Source organism: Varroa jacobsoni, unplaced genomic scaffold (assembly GCF_002532875.2).
Source record: "Varroa jacobsoni isolate VJ856 unplaced genomic scaffold, vjacob_1.0 scaffold_645, whole genome shotgun sequence".
Classification (NCBI taxonomy): domain Eukaryota; kingdom Metazoa; phylum Arthropoda; class Arachnida; order Mesostigmata; family Varroidae; genus Varroa; species Varroa jacobsoni.
This window is the reverse complement of record NW_019213547.1, coordinates 66589-87220: the sequence shown is the minus strand read 5'-3', so window position 1 is coordinate 87220 and position 20632 is coordinate 66589. Positions and strand designations below refer to the sequence as shown.

At 42.2% G+C, this 20632-nt stretch overlaps 1 protein-coding gene and 2 long non-coding RNA genes across 5 annotated transcripts in view; all 3 read left to right on the top strand.

Moving 5' to 3' along the window:
- Positions 1 to 20632, top strand: part of LOC111262313 (uncharacterized) — an 85740-nt gene that overhangs the window by 9731 nt on the left and 55377 nt on the right. The window lies entirely within an intron of this gene.
- On the top strand, positions 493 to 3214 carry LOC147753222 (uncharacterized). The gene is made up of 3 exons (XR_015311881.1): positions 493 to 573; positions 880 to 1041; positions 1811 to 3214. It is a non-coding gene; the product is annotated as an uncharacterized LOC147753222 (long non-coding RNA).
- LOC111262315 (uncharacterized) overlaps positions 3523 to 20632 on the top strand; it is a 57265-nt gene continuing 40155 nt past the window's right edge. The window contains exons 1-2 of one of the 2 annotated variants that reach the window (XR_002681516.2): positions 3523 to 3900; positions 5398 to 5520. This is a non-coding gene — a long non-coding RNA (uncharacterized LOC111262315). The remainder of the gene's footprint in view (positions 3901 to 5397; positions 5521 to 20632) is intronic. The other variant, XR_015311880.1, reaches the window with a different exon arrangement.

Sequence of the window (20632 nt, the reverse complement as noted above, 5' to 3'; positions counted from 1 at the left end):
TGAACGTAGACACACTTTATTTTGCATTCGAAAAAGCACGCCATTGGCAGCTGCGCTAAACGCCCGCCAGGCTCCGGATGCAAAATTTGAAGCATTTAAATCGCAAAGAGTATACGATGATGGCGTACAGATGTCCTATTCTGAAGATGACATTTACGATCCTGCTAACCATTTCAAGGAACTTTTCTTAAAGATGCTAAATCAAGTACGAGCGGGTGATTAGTCAGTATACAACCATGGCTGGTTTCTTTTTTGTGGAGACTTTTACGTGATTCACATGTGTCACCCACAACGAACAGACTACAGTGCCTAAGTCGGTGCCAACCTCCAGCCAGAGCAAGAAGGGCATCTCCGTAAATACATCACATAATACATTAGACAACGTAGTTTTCACTTGTTGGGATCGACTTTATAGGATAAACTTTACAAGTAAAGTTCGTCGACATATCGCTGAATGGCAATGGATTTTCTAGACCGCTACTTGAACAACTACTGCAGTCTGCAAGGATTTTACTTAGCCAACGAGAACCTCTTGAGTTTGTTATCCGTCTTCACTGTTCTCATTTACGCTTGGTCAGTCTGCGCGTTTGCTTTGGCTAGCTTTCGAATGGGCTCAAATCTGCTGAACGATTTAAGTTGGTTTCGCTGTATCTGGGCAGTATCCAGAATTCGCTCATAATCAAATATGGTGTATGCCGTCGCGGCTTGATACATACCGTTTTTATCGGCTACCGATATCCCATTTACGTAGCAGACCCTATTGTGCTCCAATCTTCTAACTAAATGTAGACAATAGCCAGATGAAAATACGTCCACGTGTCTAGAAATCGATTCTTCATGAACACCTATTAAATGAGCAAATCTGTGTTGAACCAACAGGTAATCCCTGCTCATATGAATGATAACGTCTGTACGTCATCATCACTATCATCGGCAGCTTCATTGGACCAGGGTCGTTTGGGCTAAAACGAAACACTGATAGTGGCAAATGACATTGTGACTTTCCTGTGACGGTGCCTCATCGAATCCTTTTCTTTCTGAGTAAGAAATTTAGAATTAGCTAGCTGTTCATGACGTCAGACGCGTAAGCGTCGTTCTGTAACTTTGATGCACCTGATTTTGCTCACCAGTCGATTGTATCTTGAGTGAGAAATTACGGATGTTTGAATACGATGTTACGGGCCTCGTACATAGATTTCTGTGAAAATCTGTCGGAATGACTTCGTTAGAAATATTTTTGGCTTAGGCATGCACGATAAACTGCATTTGCAAATTTTTTTGCGAAACGCAAAATATATGATATAGGACAGATACCCAATTTATAACCATAGGAACTTTCGACGGGAACGGTTAGTTTTTTGTGACTTACGTCTCGATTTTACTCGACTTTTAGGATTTTTTTTTAAGACCTTTTTTACGTATATAAGAATACCAGACTGTGAGCCGTTTCTGATAAAAAGTAACGACCGTTCAAGACAAAAAATAAATACGAATAATTAGCTGTTCTTTAAGGATAGTCGATATTTTAGTGGCAATCGTCGCACAGAGGTGATAGAAATATATTTGCATGGCATGGCAAATTCAGCGGTTGCATTTTCTTTTTTCCAAGAAACAAATCTATCAGTTGCTTCTATATTTTTCATTTATTGACTACAGTCACGTACACGCGATCTGTCGAATAACCTGACCAATCCGTATTTACTGGATTTTCCAAAGAGTTCACCTAACGCATCATTGATGGAGCCGGTAATGCTCATAATAATCTCCTCTAATTGGATAGCTAACGGCCTATCGTTGCTCCGTACATTAGGCGAAACCGGATCGGAAAAGAATGGCAGTCGACAATAACCCAGCTACAGCCTTCTGCTCCCGGATGGTTGATAGCGGCAAAACGACGTATGTGGTTCGGGGTGACAGGCACTTCACAGGTCGAAAACCGTGTATCTGCTTGCAAATAGCACATCTCACGCGAAAAGATTGATCCCCAGTGATAACATAACAGTACAATGTAACAGTGTCTATTGTGCTAACGACAGATTTTCCACCATGCAGAGCTGTCGAACATTTTCAATTGGATTATTTTATTATGAGAAATGTTTTTTTTTTTTGATCGATGCCAACCCTTTCCCAACTTTTACGTACTAAGTACAAAGGACAGTGTATGCAGCGGCACGGCAATAAAAGTAGCTAACCGACGTATTAAGTCAAAGATGACAAACGCTATGATTAGCGCCGTTGTAGCCTTAATATATTAGGTCACAGCCTGGCTAAGTTAACTGTTAATAAGTAAATTACGTAGTGTAGTTAACTTAATCGAATAGTATTCAAAGGTGTATTAAGGAATTAATTTTCAAAGCTCCTTTGCAATTAGCTGTGATGGATATTTTCAAACTCTCACATTGTACAAATTATTTCCTGTAAAAAAAAAAAAAAGTATTTTTCGACTAGTGATAAAAGCATATTGCGGTGAAAAATCGATGGCCTTGTCTACACAGAAATCTGAATAATATGGAGGCTGAGAGCTGTTAAAATAAAATCGTACCCCAGAATATTTAAATCTAACTGTATTTGTATCTAACGATTTTTATATCTCTATTTGTATACAGTTGCAATTATAACCATCTTAATTGTAGCGTAAAAAAGCATTCGGCGATATTTTCAGATCACGTGTATATGCCGAATTTCAATCATCAGTAGGTTTATACGGCTTTTTCAAGTTCATCGAAGTGTTTGACGAATCGCCGGTCTCATTGTGACCCTCTAGAGTCTCTGAAATATATGGATTATACCGAACAGGTAAAAGGAAAGCAGCACGCTGCTCTTAAATCTATTAGAGACTTCATGAAGACTAACGGAACTGACCTGCACATTTTACGCTATAAACATCGCGATATCTATAATCTAAAGACTTCATCTGAGAATAGTGCTATTTGGTGAAAAAATTCGTATTTACATCGACTTTGCCTACAGTCGTCTGCTAGTTTGACATGGCTTACAAAATTTGCTAAGCAAGCTAATCGATCTACAGCTTACAATTATTCCTTTCATACGTTACCTTGTATTGATTATCGAAAAAACAGCATGAAGCCAGCTCATTATACGATTGCTTATCAGCCATGTTAGTTCCAGCCGGCCTGTCTGTCTGTCTGGCTAAAGGCACACCGAATCGTTTGAAAAACGACACGTATTACCCAAAAAAAAACAATAAAGCAAACTATACAAAGAGTAAAAACCTGCCAATACACAATTAGCTATTTGCAACATGATAGATTTTTCAATTCTCAGCCAGGTAAAACAACGGCCTGCACCGAACATCGACATTGCCAAAGCGCTGCGTTCATACCTAACGGCAACCATTGCTCACACATAATACAATACATTATAAACTAAGTACATCGTATTCCTCTATTCAAGCAGAAAATCCAGTTCGTTCAGCCAACAGATGTTGGCGAGCGTCTCGATCAAACTTGCGTACGTCGTTGCTACTGCCGTTGTTCTTACCGGGGTAAGGGAATCTCGGCGCGATAACACATGAACGATAAAGTTGTAGTCTCAATTTCTTCGGATCGCGCACACATCGTTGTCACCTTCAAACATCGTTGTAGCAGACGACAAGGGTGAGAAATACGCGAGACAATATGGCGTGTCGTCGCCTGCTGCTGGTGTTAGTCCTGCCTCAGACACCATCTACTAGCTAGTAGACAGATAGACCTGCTGATCGTTGGCGTGGCGCGCGAAAACCATTCGATGAATGGATGATCTGGTTTGCCAGCTGCCAGTAGCGCCCAGCAGCATTGTGAATTATGTACGGTACGATCGTAACCAGTTCTGTATTGGAGACGCTGCTAAAGCTCCGTAAAGTACTGACGCTGCTACGCCGGTATCGTCATCATTAACAAGGTTAATTATTTTTCAATTGCTATAGGGACAGTTTAGCAATTCAAGATGGCCAAGTTACACGATGGTAACGGAATGAGCCGTGCCTCTAACGCTCTAACGTACATGGATCTTGTCTCTTTCTAATTTTTGCGGGCGACGCGGTCGTCATCGGTTGCGACTGTTGGCTGCCACTGCAGCGGCTGTTAGCGCGGTCTGTCGATGTTCCTAAGATTTTTACGTTTCGAATTGGAGCTTGGCTAGAGGGCGTTAAACTGGCGAACCAGTGCCTTCCAGTCAGCAAAGTCTGCCGATAGACTTTTGCATAGCAATGAAATGGCGATGGGTTTGTACGTGTGCACGTGTTTCGCTACGTTTATCACTTAAGGTATTCAGATGCTAGCCAATGTGCAGGAAGGCGAAGGGCGCAGCAATGTTTCCAGCATAAAATGAGCCCTTATAGAGATAATGCGGTTAGTCATGTAAAATAAATATTTATTGTCATTCGTTCAAAGTCAGTTTGACGCATACTAGTAATTCGTTAGAACAGAAATATGTATGGAAAGGCTCACGTAAACGTTTTGGCTGTTCGAAACAGTAGCATATGCAAAGGATTATAGTGCTTTGTTGCTCGCTTGAATATATCGGAGTAGACTAACACCGAAATTTATGAGCACACGGCTAGCATATATCAGGAAACAATATATACGTCTGCAACTACAAAAGCACGTCAACGTAATTCAGCCGTTGTAAAACAAAAAAAAAGCAGAGACATACAGAAGCATTGGACACTGATTGCTTGACCTGTATCTTCGTACCAAGCTAGAACGATAGATTCACTTTGGCTGAGCTAATGTTCCGTTCCGAATAGCGTATCGTAGAGAACCGTGACACACAAGTATTCTGAGACTTGCCTTAACAGCCCTACTGTTGAGTATGGTACGATCGTACCATAAATCCCCTTGTCCCTGACTCGGGATTGGTTTTTCAGCTTTTAAGAGTAGAAGTGAGTTTTTCCATGCGGAGGTGTTATCTTAGTTGAAGTCTGCTTACTAAAAACGGCCAAATTTTTCTAGCCACGTAAGTAAGAGGATGATCAGTGATCGAATTACTAATCTGACCCCAAAAGAAACTGACCTGGTAAACTATAAAAACATTTCCAACTTTGGGTGTAGAAGTTCAAATGCAAGTGGTGTCTAACTTGTGATCATTAACGAGCCACACTTTTTTCTGCCTATATACCTAAATATAAAAGTCTTATGTACGCACTGTTGTATATAAATAACATGACCGTGTAGCAAATATAAAAGGATTAGCAGGAATCGTATAGTAAAATGTAGAAAGTGTTTTCTTCACTCAAAATTGTTCGATTACGTTTACTTTTTTATTTTTTTTTATTTTAGTTTAGGAATAAACTTTTGGACGGGTCCTATTTATTCGATACTTATTATTATATATATATATATATATATTATATACGAGAACAACAAAGAGTAACATTTGTTATTTTTTTTTGTCGAGTAATGAAAATGACGTCGTTCGTTCGCGTATTGCACCACGCTGAAATCTACCTCGTTTAATGTTACTCGATTGGAACCGCGAATGCATGTGAGGCATCTGAACTGAAAATAAAACTATTAAATGGTACGTAAAATTATGACTTAAAAACAACACAACGACGATTGCTACTATTAGCGATAATAATACGAGAGAAGACATTTCAGGACCAAGAGATAGGATAGACGGGATAAATGTATATAAAAAAATAGAGGAAAAAATACGTTGGTTTCTACCTCCACTATCAAAGAAAAATCACGTTATCAACGAGTATCTATCATCCCCACAAGTCACTTATAATAAGCTATGGTAAACTTTACATTATTTACATATTGCTGTATGTTGAGATGATTACACATGTTTCACACTAGAAAGCGTTCACTTTTGAAAATGATTTCCATATGTTGCAACAGTAGCCGCCGCAGCCGCAAACGGTATCAACCAGTTCGACTATAGTTGCATGGAACACCTGCTCCCTGACGTAATCATGATCAAAACAGGCATACCAATTTATTAAAATTACATTCTTAACATAAATATTTCTCTAACGGCTGCAAAAAAACATTCTCAGGTCAGTAAGCGCCATCTACTTAATTGAGTCGCTTTTGTTCTGCTGCCGAAAGTCGTTTCCCAGAGAAAACTGAAGACGCTCAAAGGGATTGAAGTTCTCATATTAACAACTTTGTTACATACTACCTGCTTCGTACAAAGCTGCGTGTATCCTTGCTACAAGCAGGAAGTATCACCGTTTCTTCTTTTGATTTTTCGTCAAAGCGTCTACTATTTTTTTGGGGGGGGGGGGGGGAAACACTCACAGATTGATCTGACAGTCAGATAAATGCAACGCTACATATCCACACCTACCCTATTTCATAACGTGTGATTTTTGTCGTGCACATATATACATGTATTTGTGCTATGTTCAGATACAGATGCATTATAAGACAATTCTAGGATAATTATAACGGTTAGGTTGACCGTTAATCTCGTAGAATTTCTCATCGGCTGCCCACACAAACGTATTCTTTCCGTCCTCACAGTCCCTATCAGAAGCAGATGCAGTACCGTGTCGAGAAAGAAACATTTCGGGAACATGATTTGATTTATACTCCCGCCAGTACCGATAATAGCAGTGTCGCAGGTGTCATTCCGCGCAGTGGTACACAGCATAGGATTTTCTGCACTGTTTCAGTAAGCCAGCTGGCAACCAGCCAGCCCTGCCTAGCTGCATCTACTAAAAGTCTTTATTACGACCACCGCTGCAACTGCTGCTACGGCTATCGTTGTTACTCTATCCATATGTGTTCCATAAAGTTTTCCTCAGACGATAACTTTGACTGAAAGCTCAGGAGAATGGCTAGATAGGAGTATTTTTCTGCGTAGGAGTATCGTCGTGCCTCCGTTTTGCACGGCTTCTAGCGAAGGCACAGCAAAAATGATCAAAAAAAGGACTCAAGCTACTTTCTTCACTGTATTGTATTATTAGTGGATTGTACTATTTTATATATCATAATATACGGTCTTATTGTTGTTCTAGTGTATCATTATCGCTACTATGTTGCTTGGTGATTTGAGCTTGCCTACCTTTCTCCTATTTTCGGTGACGCTGCGAACGTCCATCATTGAACGAATTGCTGATGATGGACGCCGAAGCTATTATTGCTGTTGTGGACGAAGAGGGAACTCATGCATTTGGTATTTGCCCTTCGCCCCTCCCTCTTATAGCCTGTGCCTACCCGCCTGATTTTGGTCAATCCCTATCCATAGGAAAGTTGTCGGATGAGCGGGCGTTAGATGTGGACCCACTGCTGTTCTGTCTCGATCCGTCCATCTGGCGTATCCTATTGTTATCGATGGAAGAGATGTGCCACAGTGATGTACACTGGTGTGAAACGTTATTCATCTGAAATTTTGACTGACTTGATTGCACGATACAAGTGAATCCTTCTGTGAATCACGATTGTGGTTTAGTCGGTGAGAGGTACAGCGTGGCGGGGCCACAAATCAAAGTAATGGACAATGGAATAGACGCTAATGCAATCGATCTACGCGTGACGCGTCAGTACGGAGGCAAACAAGACGAGGCAACCGACGACGTTCATCTATGAAAACGGAAAAAATCAACAGGACAGAATATATATATATATAGTACATCATTGCTGTACCATTGCTTGCAACTTTATATACATAGGATCGTTAGAAGAGCCTTCACGGGAAAGTCTCTTGTCATGGCGTTAGACCACGGGACGGTCCTCGCGGTGAAAACATTTCAAAAGGGAGTGGCATACACAGAGCGATAATCATGTCTTTCCAGTACGGGAGGTGCAGAAATCAACTATAGATACTGGGCTCACTTACCTGCCATTGACATCACCTCACGACGAAACGAAATTATCTGTCTCAAACCCATTGAATCCATCGTTAAGCTAATTTTCAATACCAAATACGGTAAGCGAGCTTTCAGCCGATGAATCGAGCAGATTTTACGCGAACCAAAAGCAGCACCTGCGCTTACTGGCAACGCAATGCGTGGCGCTCTTACGGCCAGGATAGGATATCCATGCGGTTTTTAGGATCCGGATGCGTGTTTTTCGTTGATCTTAAAAATATCTCTAAAAATACTTTTGACTGAGGAGAAACATGACTTGTCTCCAGCTCCGGCAAAGGGAGTGTGACCTTCTATTTCCAACTTTTGTAGGTAAGTTCGTCGTTGCTAACGCCCTGCATTTGTTGCATTTAAGTTCGCTCAAGTTGTCATCATAATCTGAACAAGAAATGAGAGAAGCATCGAAAAGAATCGAACAAAGCCACGTTTTTATGAAACACACACACACGAAAAATTATTAACGGCCCAAAAAATACAGACTAAGGCGAAGATGGGACATTCCTTTAAATGAAGTTCCATGATAGATGACGATGGTGACTTTTACAGCTGTAAGACGATGCATTTGACGGAAAATGTTCATTTGGCCAGTCACAACATTGAAAGTTACCAAATACCGTAACACATAATACGCGTAAGATCGGCATGTGTATGATAGTGAATATCATCAGCGTTCGAAGCTCTTCGACGATTTATGCTCACGCCCGCCATCTCTGACTGGATGGATACGTGTTAGAAGTGGAAACCGCTAAATGTAGTGAGTGAAATTGTAGTGAGATGACAGAATTACCTTCGACTTATTATTAATATCTGCGTATATACTAATTACAAAAAGAGTTAAACACGATTCATAGTAAGCTTTGTATGTATTCTTAGCTTGTTAACCAATTATTAGTTGATTGATACCGTCCAGATATACCCTGTTTGCAAATTCCATCGCAATTATTCCGTGAAGTTCTTTTTCGCAAACGACGTATTTACGGCCGCAGAGTTACGGTTACGTTGAAGTAGTTGACTCAGCAACAACTAGTCAGGCTAAATTGCCTTGGCACTTCAGTAGTGCGTACCTATAAGTCGTAGCGGAATGAAATAACCGACGTTTTTTGGCCGCGGGTTGAATAATAATCACCACAAAGAGACGAAGGGTTCCCAGCGAAATCATGTCGGTGACATGCGGTCCTATCAAGAAGCCTTAGTTCTCTTTTCGCGTTTAGCAGACAAACTAATCCCTTTTGCTTTTGTTTATATCGTATAAGGCGCGCTTGGTCCCTTAATTCCCTCAGCTGCCAAATGACGACGCATTCGTTCATTCATTCTCGCTTCTCTCTTAGCCATGTCCCTTTCATTTGCTTAAGACTAGTGAGGGCGGAAACACCCATACAACCATAGCAACCATATACGTAACAGCACTAAAGTACGATTAGGCAAAAGACCGCTGTGGGCATCCGCTCCAATAAGGTGCTAGGGCTCCCCAGAAGGTCCGGTCCGGCTAGACGCCTCCTAAAGCCAACATGTAACTTCAGAACGCCTTGTATACTGAGCAACATTAGCCTCATCGGGGCTATGGTCGAGTGCCATAGACCATTGGCATTTTAGCTTCTGTAAGTTAGGCAGTCTATTCGATGTGTTTAACCATTCGAAGGGGGATTTCGAGGTTATTTTGTAGTGGCTATAAGGTCGACGTCTGCTTTTTGGAAAGAGAAGTACGTGGCTTCCGTGGATAATATGATACCAGTCGTGAAGATTAATTATTTTAATTTTTCACTATCGCTGCAGTTACCGTTGTTGTCTCTCTCCGAATTCGAAATGCGGTTTCTTATGATACGAGTACAATATGGCAGCAACACATAAGAATAAGACTCTCGATTAAGCTCATAGGTCAGGTTTAATGGTCCTATAACTTTTTTCACTAAAACGACACTTAACAACACCGTTGCCGTCTGCACGACTAGACGCAGCTAGTAGTTCGTTTATTGGCTCAGTGTAGCAATGTTTATTTTACTGAATAAAACTTGTTTTTAACAAGTCAACTAAATATTGTAATAGCACACGATTTACCATACGGACGCAAGTTATCTTTTTAAGCGTCCTGCCCTCCCTTCTCACTAGGCAATCAACAATGGCACCGGCAGCTAATTTAACGTTTGGTGGTCAATAGTTTTTATTCTACGAAGACAAACTCTAATGGTACGTGTCTCCAATTACCTTCTTACGTTTCGAGCAGTACTACTACGCTATTCATCGCCAATGTGGTGACCTGTAATGGTGACTGTGACCACTAACAGAGGTTTGTTTGTTCCGGTTTTTGTATTCTATTTGCTGTCTATACAGAAACAGGCCGAAAGCGTTAAATTTTACCGCTATCTTTATAGTACCGTTTTTATAGTAGTTAACCGCACCATCGTACTTTCGTACGTATATTTACTATTGACCACCCGGTTATATAAAGAACTACCTATACAATTAGTTGTGTCGAGTGTTTCGGCAGCTCATGCTACCTCAGAGTACCTAAGTTCTCATTAAATATTGTGTCAGCTTGAAGGGTGTCGTAGCCCACTTGAACAACGGATGGTCCGCACTTCTGATTGCTCAGTTACATTAAAGTTCATTTGTCGCCAATGGGGAGTGGGGAGTCCCTAGAGCTATTTTTTGGACGAGCAGTGGCTGGCCGTTCGGCGGCATTAACTATGTACGCCGCCAGCGCTTCAGCCCTCCAGTAAATCGGTTTATTTAATTCATTGAGACCAGTTTTATAGCAGCAGTTTTTAGCAGGCGACCCGCTCCAAAACAGATTCTGGCGGCAGTAGCTGTTGTCAAAAAAGCGTGATGCTCGATTGTGCATGCGGATGATGAGCCAGAGTAGGGAGCAAAGAAGCACTTCCTTAACTAGGTAATATTTTCTTTCTGTTACTCTATATATATATATATATATATATATCGGCCAGCCATTTGGAACAACATCTAAAAGTGGCTTTTCTCTCGTAATGTCCCACTCCTGCATGTTCATTTGCATACGAACGTAACAGTAGGTGTGTGTCTGTTACGGCTCGATTCATGCTGCCTACTGATTGAGTTTTGTCGCAGGTGAGATCGAGCGATCGATTCTTCTTATGATCTAGATAGTAGTACTTACATATCCAGTAAAAATATATTAATGAAAGGAGCGGTGGTAACCGTCAGTTCATTGATTATAGAGTTGTTAATGGTTAGAGCTGGAACAAAGGACAATTCAATAAGAACTCTCTATTCATTTAACTAGTGTCTGAATACGCATAGAAAAGCAAATATATGTTAAACAATTGCTAAAATGAATGAAGGGGAAAAACGATTGACTATTGCAAATAGAATTGATGGTAGCTACGATCATAGCCATATGTCTTATGTCAGCGTGCGTGCTTAATCGGGTAAGTTACGCATCGTAAGCTATTGGGAACACTCCAACCGTGAACTATTTCGATCTGGTTATGAGTTTGGAAAACTGCTCTAATGTCTGTATATATCCAGTGACGATTGAAATGCCTACCTGCCCATTCATGAGCACCTCCCTTTCTATTTAATTGCAATTTGTACCTTGTCGTACTACGGTTACCCACAAGATACCTTGTACTAAAGGATGCCAACAGGCCAACCAGCGATTTTACCGAAGTCGGACAGAATTCATTTTGAGCTTCTCCTACTTTTCAGCAGCGTTAAGTTGGCTACCCGTCACGACGGTTGCAGTCTATAGACTTCTTTGTAAGCTACTATACCATACTAAAACACCGGCATAGAGTTGCACTATCAGAGGCCAGACTCCCCATTGGCCTTACTCGCCCACCCCACCTCAGACCGTTATTTAATAAACCAATAAATCAATGCTTCTCAACATAGTATGGAACTGGTATCACCGGGGCTGTGCTGGTGCCAGTCTCATATCACCAGCTAACTAATCACAACAGATAACGGTTGTTATTGCTTTTGATGGGTGCGTCTCCCGTAAGTACGTCACTTGAGTCGTCTGCTTTATTGTTTGAAGAAAATCTTCACAGTTCTTATATAGACAGACGTGTACGAAAGATCAAGACGTCTGCACCTGTTTAACAGCAACAACGATATCCGTAACAACAGGTGATTTGCGGCGATTTATGATTAATAGGCTTGTCTGTGAGAGATACATGGCACTCGGACGCTATCTGTCATTGTCAACGAATAAACTTAGCCATCGACAGCGTCCATTGATAGGAGATAGTAGCACTGTATTCCAATAGTTGTAATATTAAAGCGTAGTTATAAGGGAGAACACTGAACAAAAACTGAATAACGGCGATTTAGCTTGCGGCAGCTAAAAACTGGTAACATTATGCTTTTGTCTAGGTATAAATATAGCTAACAGTGGGCAAAGTATGATAGTTGCGCTTGAACACGCCGTAGTGACTTGATCAGTCGAGATTATGGGACAGCGTTCATGCTTTGAGCTTCACTTATATCAAGGTCACATAAATGGTCAGCTCGACCCGTCATTAGCGGAAAGATTTTAGAGGGCTCTTTGTAGGCTAGTTGAACCAAGTGCGTTTGATTAAATGTACAAAAACATTCTCGTAACAGTTTTAATGTATATATTCTATCATTCATCTTGAATGCACGTAGAAGAGAGGAAGACGTGTAGGCCCTTACGGATGGATACGCTGTTTATTGTTCGATTACGTAAAATCGACCGATTCGTGCGTTTCGATGGCCGAAAATAGCAGTAGAGACGGTGGCAGTAGAGGCAGCAGCCAAAAATCGATCGTCAATGCTTGTGATGACTCCTGTTGAAGGCGGTTACCGTGACAGGAAAATGACTCAAGTCGCGATAGCGATCAACGCCGCGGTGACTGGTCTCCATAGCGACATTGGTTCATACTTTACTTTGCTTGTGCGTTGATAAACCTGCGGTGCCCACCAATGCTGCCCGTACCCTTCGTATCCTGATTTCATTGATTTACCAAAAACTTTCGATCGGCGGGCTAATCCAAGGAGTCTTACCCGTTCGGGCGATGCGCTCTAACACGCGTTCCCCAGCGTTGACTCAGGTGGGTCGTCTGGTATCGTTAGTATCTGCTACGGGATCGTGAACGGCAACTTTCGAGGGGTGACTATGACTCCGACAGCTCCTCAGCATGTTGCTTCGCTATAGCAAGTAGCACAACGACGAGCGTTTTGAAAATTGCATAAGGAAACGGTGGGGCAGGAGATGTTCGGTCATGCGGGGTCGATATGGGGTCAGTTTCAGTTAAGTCGCCTGTCATAGCTACTGCCACATGTTGTGGCAGTGTTCTATTAGACAAGGCGCATCCGGCTTTTACTTCCACCAGAGCCACTGATGTGTCCTGTCCAGGCTCCATCCGTAAGGACAGCTTAATGGTAATTATCCGTCTTTTGCTAAGCTCAGAGCAGAGAAGAGCGACAGCGAGACAAACGAAATGGCTGGCGTACCGCGAGAGCAAGGAAACAGCGCGATTCGAAGGTAAATATTGCCTTACCACTGTTGTCCAGCATTTTGGCCCAGCCAACAATGTCTCGGTTGTCTCTTTAAACAGTGTAGATGCCAGAGTAACGTTAACTAACAGTGTTAGGAAAAACAAAAGTGAAGAAGTTGAAGATGAAAAATAAGTTAGGAATAAAACGACATCAAAATGGCAACACATACAAACAAACCAGCCTGTCACAGGTACAGCTCAATGCGTTGCCGTGTCCACACACGCACACACAGTGCATATATGGATTATTAAACAAGGGCTATGAGATTAAACAAGCAGATACAGTCATCGTGACACAGGGCAAGATGGCCTTAAGCATGCATCAACGACTAACTCCAGCTACCTGTAGTAACTGGATAGTTAGTAGGTTAATTATCGTTCCTTAATAGTGCTCTCATTAACTAACCTTTAAATATAGTGCCACCTGGCTTTTGATTTGTTGTATTTTAATCGTCTGAAGTGTCGGAACACTATTAGCCTACTTAATACAAGATCGGCGCCATTTTCAAATAAACGGCAACAGGATTATAGTATATGTATTGAAGACAATAAACCCAACATAAAAACATTATTAGAACAACAATAGAACAATAAAAAAGGCTTATTGTGAGCTTGATAAATTCATTAAGGGGTCCAATAGGGCGTATTGGCGCAAAATAAAAACTAATCTAAAATACGCCCAAATTTCTAACTCGCCTTCAGATCTTCGCATTCTCTCAAGTACGAGATGTTATTAATGTTGCTTGCGTAGTTACATGTTTGTTCCTGGGGGACGACGTTACCTATGGAAGCGGCATCATCAGCTAGTCGCCAGCGTTGATCCAGCGTTCAATCGATTTCAATGATAGCTCCTCATTTAAATGTCAGTTCCATAAGGTGGCCTTCCCCTCCAGCATTATTACCCAAACATACCCTAACAAAGGCTTTGAATTTGACGTCCGGTGCTACTGTGTCCTAGTATACGTAAGAGTAATAGTCGGTTCGTGATCATTCTACTATCAAGCTTTCCTCAGCAATGGCCTACCGTTGCTGTCAAGATTGGAACCAATTTGAAGGCGCGCATAAAATTTGCAACAACGCCCGAGTAACTGATAAAGCAGCCGAAAAAAAAACAATAGCGTTTATGACAATGACGACGACGACGACGACGACGACGACGATGTTATGTATACATGGTGTCGAAGGTATTGGTCGTCTGCTCTACCGGTAGTCGCCACAGGGATGACGATGACAGGCTCAACAAACCGGCGCGTTCCCACGTATTCACTCCAATGTCCTGTTGTTCTTGCTTAGTTGCGTTTTTAGTGCATGACTGCGATTGTAATTGTGCAAGAACTGTTGCGAGATCGGATTTTTACGCGCGCGGCTCTCCGGGTCGATCTAAGAGGCACCAATCGACGCAGTAGCTGCGAACGTCATGGTTGTGGCTATCTCCACAGATCGCCAGATCGTTTGCTAATGAAACGAAAATACACACAAACACATCTAGTAGTTACGTTTATGGTACTCACTAGACTCGATTGGTTCGGCAGCTCCTGCCCGACGAATAACTAAGCATTTAGTCGTAAAGCCTCTGTAGAGAAAGAAAACGTGATAGAACTATGCTGTCAAGTCAAATGGTCTAGTACGTTTGGTCAGATGAATCAATCTAAGACGTCTTGGTCCGGGATTCCTATGAAACTTGGACACCGGTACGAGGTGCAAGGAAAGGCTATAAGTATCATTTCAACCCGGATCTTTTACATCAGTTGAGGGATAATGTCTTCTCTCTGTAGAGTAAAGCAGTGCCTGAACGAAAACGGCAGGTACATCTGCCGCGATGTGAAAAAGAAAAAGAAGAAAATGGACCAAGTAGTGTTGTTTGCATTCAGTCCTTTTATAGCACAATAGATTTAGTTGCCGGAGAACTGCTGAGGTTTTCAGACGCATTCGCTCGTTCAGTGTTTGGCTAGTCAAATCAGGAGATCTGTCGCCATATTATGGAGAGGTAGTAAATCGACTACTCCGATAGACCCTTCGTATGTGCTATTTGATTGGGTGCTCTAATCCATAGGGAACCTTGTACGATAGGTGGCTCAAGAGTGGCTAAGAAACGCCGTTTCCCCCGGGACAATTATTTCGCAACGAAAAGGAAGAATTTTCAATTGAATACAATTTAATCGCACGCTAAGTATGTTATGTCGACTAACAGATATCTGGATTTCACTTGAGATGATGTGTATTGTTAGAGCTTTCCTCAGGCTTGCGAACTTGATTACCCACAAATCAACGCCGGAAGTAAATTTCCCCGTGACAAATCAGAGCAATCGTTGAATTCTCACCTAATTCCGCAAATGTTTTTTCCCTTTTCGCACTAGTGTTTGCCCTCTGAGGTCTTTATGAAAAAACGTAGAGGGGCGAATGTCAATGCGATGTCTACGGTTTGCTAGGCAAACTCAAACTTATTTGCTCAACACGCGAGTCGAAGCTCGAAGTTGACGCTTAATACCCTAAGTAAGTACCTAAGATCATTTCAGCTGTGACAATCCGTTCACCGGCAGTGATTACCAGGTGAGTAATACGTTATTCAACTGTTTTCAGTTTAGCAATTACCTTTCGATTTTAGATCAATTTTAGTCTAACAGTTGTCCAGAAGGGCTATTTGATGTTCTTGACGAATGCTAGCAACGCGGCGGTGTTAAGTTAGAGCAACGGTTTGAGCATCATCGATTTAAATCGGTCCATGCATGCCGAAAATCTGTCAACAAATACTATTAGCGTAACGGCGAATTACTACGAAAAAAGTAAAATAACGATTATTCGTTGGTCCGGCGGCACAACGATCGTTTTCAACATGGCTGCATCTCCCCTGTGTTGTCATGGGCCCGAGCATTACGAACCGCAGTAGAAATTGCTGTGGTCGCTGTCGGACCGTAACGATAGTAATGGCCTACGAGTCGAACCCAGGTCAGCGAGTGTTTTCACTCCGAATCATTGCCGTCGCATATCAAATGTTATTGCAACCTACAGAGGCAATATATTCAGTGGGCAATATAGAATGCAAAAAGTCCCCAGCAGAATCACACGGCTAGGCAATCGACTGGCTCGAAGTTATCTGCTCTCCCGCAGACGCGTAGCGATGTGCACATCAGCCCAACTGGAGCATTTTGGATCAACACGTTTTTGGGGCTTCTTCCCAAAAATAGCTAACTTATCCCAGCCCTGTCAACGCAAGCCGCAGTAACAGTAGCAGTAAAAACAGTGCCAGTCATATACGTCTTACTCTATATCTCGCTGAATGATCTCACTCGTTATTTATTCCTTGGTTTTTGCTTGTTGTGGCGTTGTTTCACAGTTTGCCATTATAGGAGAACTATTTAAAGCTAAGTTAACCGGCACCTAGGCTGCTAGTCATCCTACCCATTCGACCGCATCCCTGTGCGTCTGCGTTGCCAGGCAACAGATTAAGCAAAGCACAGCTATTGGGGCACTGGTCACACTGATTGTCGCTGAGGCTTGACGCAGACTTTTGTGGGCGTCGGGTAATATCCGTCATGGTTGTACACTCGCCCTTCGACCGTTGATACGAGTAGTGGGCAAATCAAAGGCTGTCGTTCTGCGTCGATTCTTGACACTGGATGAAGCAGCGTGTTGTAGCGTGCTGACTAGGCACGGTCACGTCGGAGAGTCATGACTGGTTTCGTGATTATCTTCATCGTCTTCGAATGCTATGAAGGACGACACCGCACTAGTGGTCGTTACTAAGTGGTGTTTTTATCAATCATACTAAGTTGCCCGTATTGATGTCGTCAAGAATAACAAGTGCACGATGACGCATGGCTTTCCACGTACATCGTACGAACCAGTCAACGACACCGCCGCGTCACGACGATGCCGACCCAGCGTCAACAAGAAGCGACAAGAGCGAAGTGGCAGTCCAAATTAGGCCACAATCAACAGTAGAAAGACTCCAACATGTGGCAATTGCCCATTTGTTTTCCCTTTTTCCACTTGAACGTCGCAGTCTATGCGGTCGGGTGCCAGACGCTACAGGCGCCGAATAAACGTAGCACGAATAGCGTCAAGCGGGCGGCTGCAGTGGACGTTTCATATCCTACAGTATTAATATCACCATGATCGCCAATCATCAATCCACATCAGTATCATCCAGGTTCGGAGGACCAAACTTTGGCACCAGAGCTTCTAGCGCAAATTTCGGCTTTCGCACCCGTAGCGGCGGTAACAGCAGCCGCGATCGATAACTTGGGCGAACAGAATCGTAACTATAGTAACAATGAATGGGTGGGTGTTGCCCTTGTATTTCTACGACAGCAGAATACTACTTACGCGAAATGTCATTAGCAGTCACCGGTGGACGCTATCGTGTGAAAATTAGTGGAATATATTTGAAATTGATATCGAATGGAAGCATCGTTCAGGCACCGGCTAGAATATAGATTCGGGAATATCCATGTTCGCGACCGCTGCTAGAGACCAGAATCGACCATAATGCTTCGACATTCTTCTGTATAATAGCTCTTTTTGTTATATGAACGAATACTCGTAGCGACTGACAGATCCAAAGCATCGATTGTCTTACGCGCTCGCTGGGTTGCTTTGGTCTTTTTTTTTATCATCAGAAGTTGCTCGTGCATCTAGATCGCCATTGTGTACTTATTGTGAAACCTTGAAGATGCCCTTACATTTCGCAACAGCTATATATATATATATATATATATATATATATATATATATATATATATATATATGTGATTTTGTTTTTAGTCTCTTGGGTTTTTTCAGCTCAATCAATTTTCCCAACTGCCCGTATTCTTCTCAATTGGTAGTGATCAAAGGAAATCCTGTTGGTGCTATTTACGAATGACACCCGAGAAAACACTGAGAGATACGAAGTTTGGCTTCGTGATATGATGGGTGAATGGAATAATAACGACGGGGGCGCCTAAAGAAAAACAACTTTTTTGCGCTCTACTGGACAGCTTTTGCCATACTTGCTGTAGATTCCAAATATCAGTCCTTCACCAAAGACGGACAACAGGCGTTGAAGGACGGTAAGCATCACCGTAGGCCCGATGGCCGATGTAGACGTTTCGAGTTTTACGTGTGCTGTTACTGCCTTAGCTAAACGGACTGCTTCCCTGGGACACGAAACAAAGTGAGCTTCTGCGTCCATTTTAGAATCTATCGATACCAATCCACCTCGATAAGTGTCCTTATTGACGTAAGGCCAGATAAGCAGAACGTAGCCAACTAATGACGCTCATGGTCGTGTATATTTAGAAGATCATGCCTGAGCCAATGTTCTCCTCTAAAACGTACCGAAGTTGTTCCGTACGGCAGGGTGCACCTGAAATTCAGCAAATTAATGCAGCTTCGTCGTCGCGTGGAGGTTCTTAGCCGATTAAACCACCACGCTTCGCTCATCCGAGTAGTAATCGATCGTACGTCGTGCAGAACACGTCACTGCCATTGGTAATCATCGAGTGAAATGACGTTTGCGCCGCGAATAGAAAGAATAACACCGAGAGGATTATTTAACTCTATCGAAAACGTGATGGCGCAACTGCGCTGTGGATCAATTCCCTTTGGCAAGCGACTATTCACTGTTGTCTCGCCGTAGGGGAACTGTTGTGCAATTTATAACCTGTACGAATCTGTCAATGCGAACAAAAATATAATTAAAAATCTACGTACGCCCTTTAAAGTGGTATTTTTGCAATCTTCCAAAGACAGTATAGTCTGCCTCACAAGGCTGTCCTATTTTATAGCGAAACGAACTTTGAATGGGGCGTCAGTCGGTCATACACGCTTATTTTTAGAATGGGTTCGAGCTGAATGAACGAACAGATGAAAATATGTATATCAGTATTTGAAAAAAAAAACTCTCCTATCTTTGATATTCACAGAGGGTTTCGGTGAAGGAAAAAGGCGCAGGCCTTTCGGCGTCGGCCATGAAAAGACTATGCCTCTACGGATGTCGGCTCTGCTACTAAGTACCATTACTTGAGGCCTGCATCGTACGCGAGAATAGAACTGTATTGTTTATGAATATTATCCAAGATCGCGATAACAGGACTCGTATTAATGATAACAATATAAATACTGTTTATATTATCATTAGCATGGTAATTAATGCTATTTCACTATTATATCTATATGCTTAACAGACCAGCTATGGTAAATGAGATATTATACCTTAGCGCAACAGACTTTCATAGACGAAACTACTTGGTCTCTCTGCACGCAATATATCGTATGCCGGTCTCTCTGCACGCAATATATCGTATGCCGTACTAGAAATGCTGGCTGAGTAAATCAGTTATCGTATAGAAATAAACATGCTCCTATAGAGCAGTGGAATCGGAAAACCAAAAGGCACCAAATTCAAGCCGAGATGAGGATTGCGGGCGAGCTCCCCAGAAAACTGTGTATTGCCTGTTTAGAACGTTAAACAACTGAAAAACAATTTCAAAAACAAACTATGCGGGTCAAGATAGCGCGCCTATCGGACTGGTCACCGGCCATATACGGCCACAAATGATAACGATAGTAAATATCACTGTTGTATAATTTGGCCTAACCTGGTTGGGTCTCGCGGGCCGGCTGTGCAACAGACCTAAAGTCAAAGTGGCAGCTTCAGATGTTTCTCGATGGTGTCATAGCCATTGGCTCCAACATAACATGTTGGATAGGCATATATTTACGGTTAAAGCACGAATTTATGTATTGATGTAGTGCCTGATCGCATTTGTGGGGCCGGCCTATTTTAAAGCACGGACTCAACAGCACGGGCACACCATCAGAACATCCTGATTTTGGTGAGTGGTCTGATGAGATTGGGATAAATTGGATCCTTGGGAAAAAGTGATTACTATATATTTTACCACAATGTTGGCTGGCATTGTGCTAAAGGTCGGTATTAAACACACGTAAAAGTTAGATAGTAGTGATTCTGTTATTACCATGACCTGTTTTGGCCTGAGCGAAAGTTCAGCTCTACTAGAGATGCCTATTTTAAGTGCTGTTTGACGTATCAGTTATACGACACACGCCTAGGAAAGAACTATAACTGCGTAGCGTTTCTGGTGACATCTTGAAGCCCAATGCTAATAATCAATCGCTAATAATTACTTCGTTTCTATTATTATTATTATGCCGTCCTAGTAATATGTGTGTAACACTAACTATAATCAAATTATCTCACCGATACGCCCACGACTTGCGCCTGCATCACATAGATGAGATCGTGATTAGTTTATTGACTGTTTCGAGCAGAACGGCTCACGTATATTATACTTATACACACATAAATAGTATC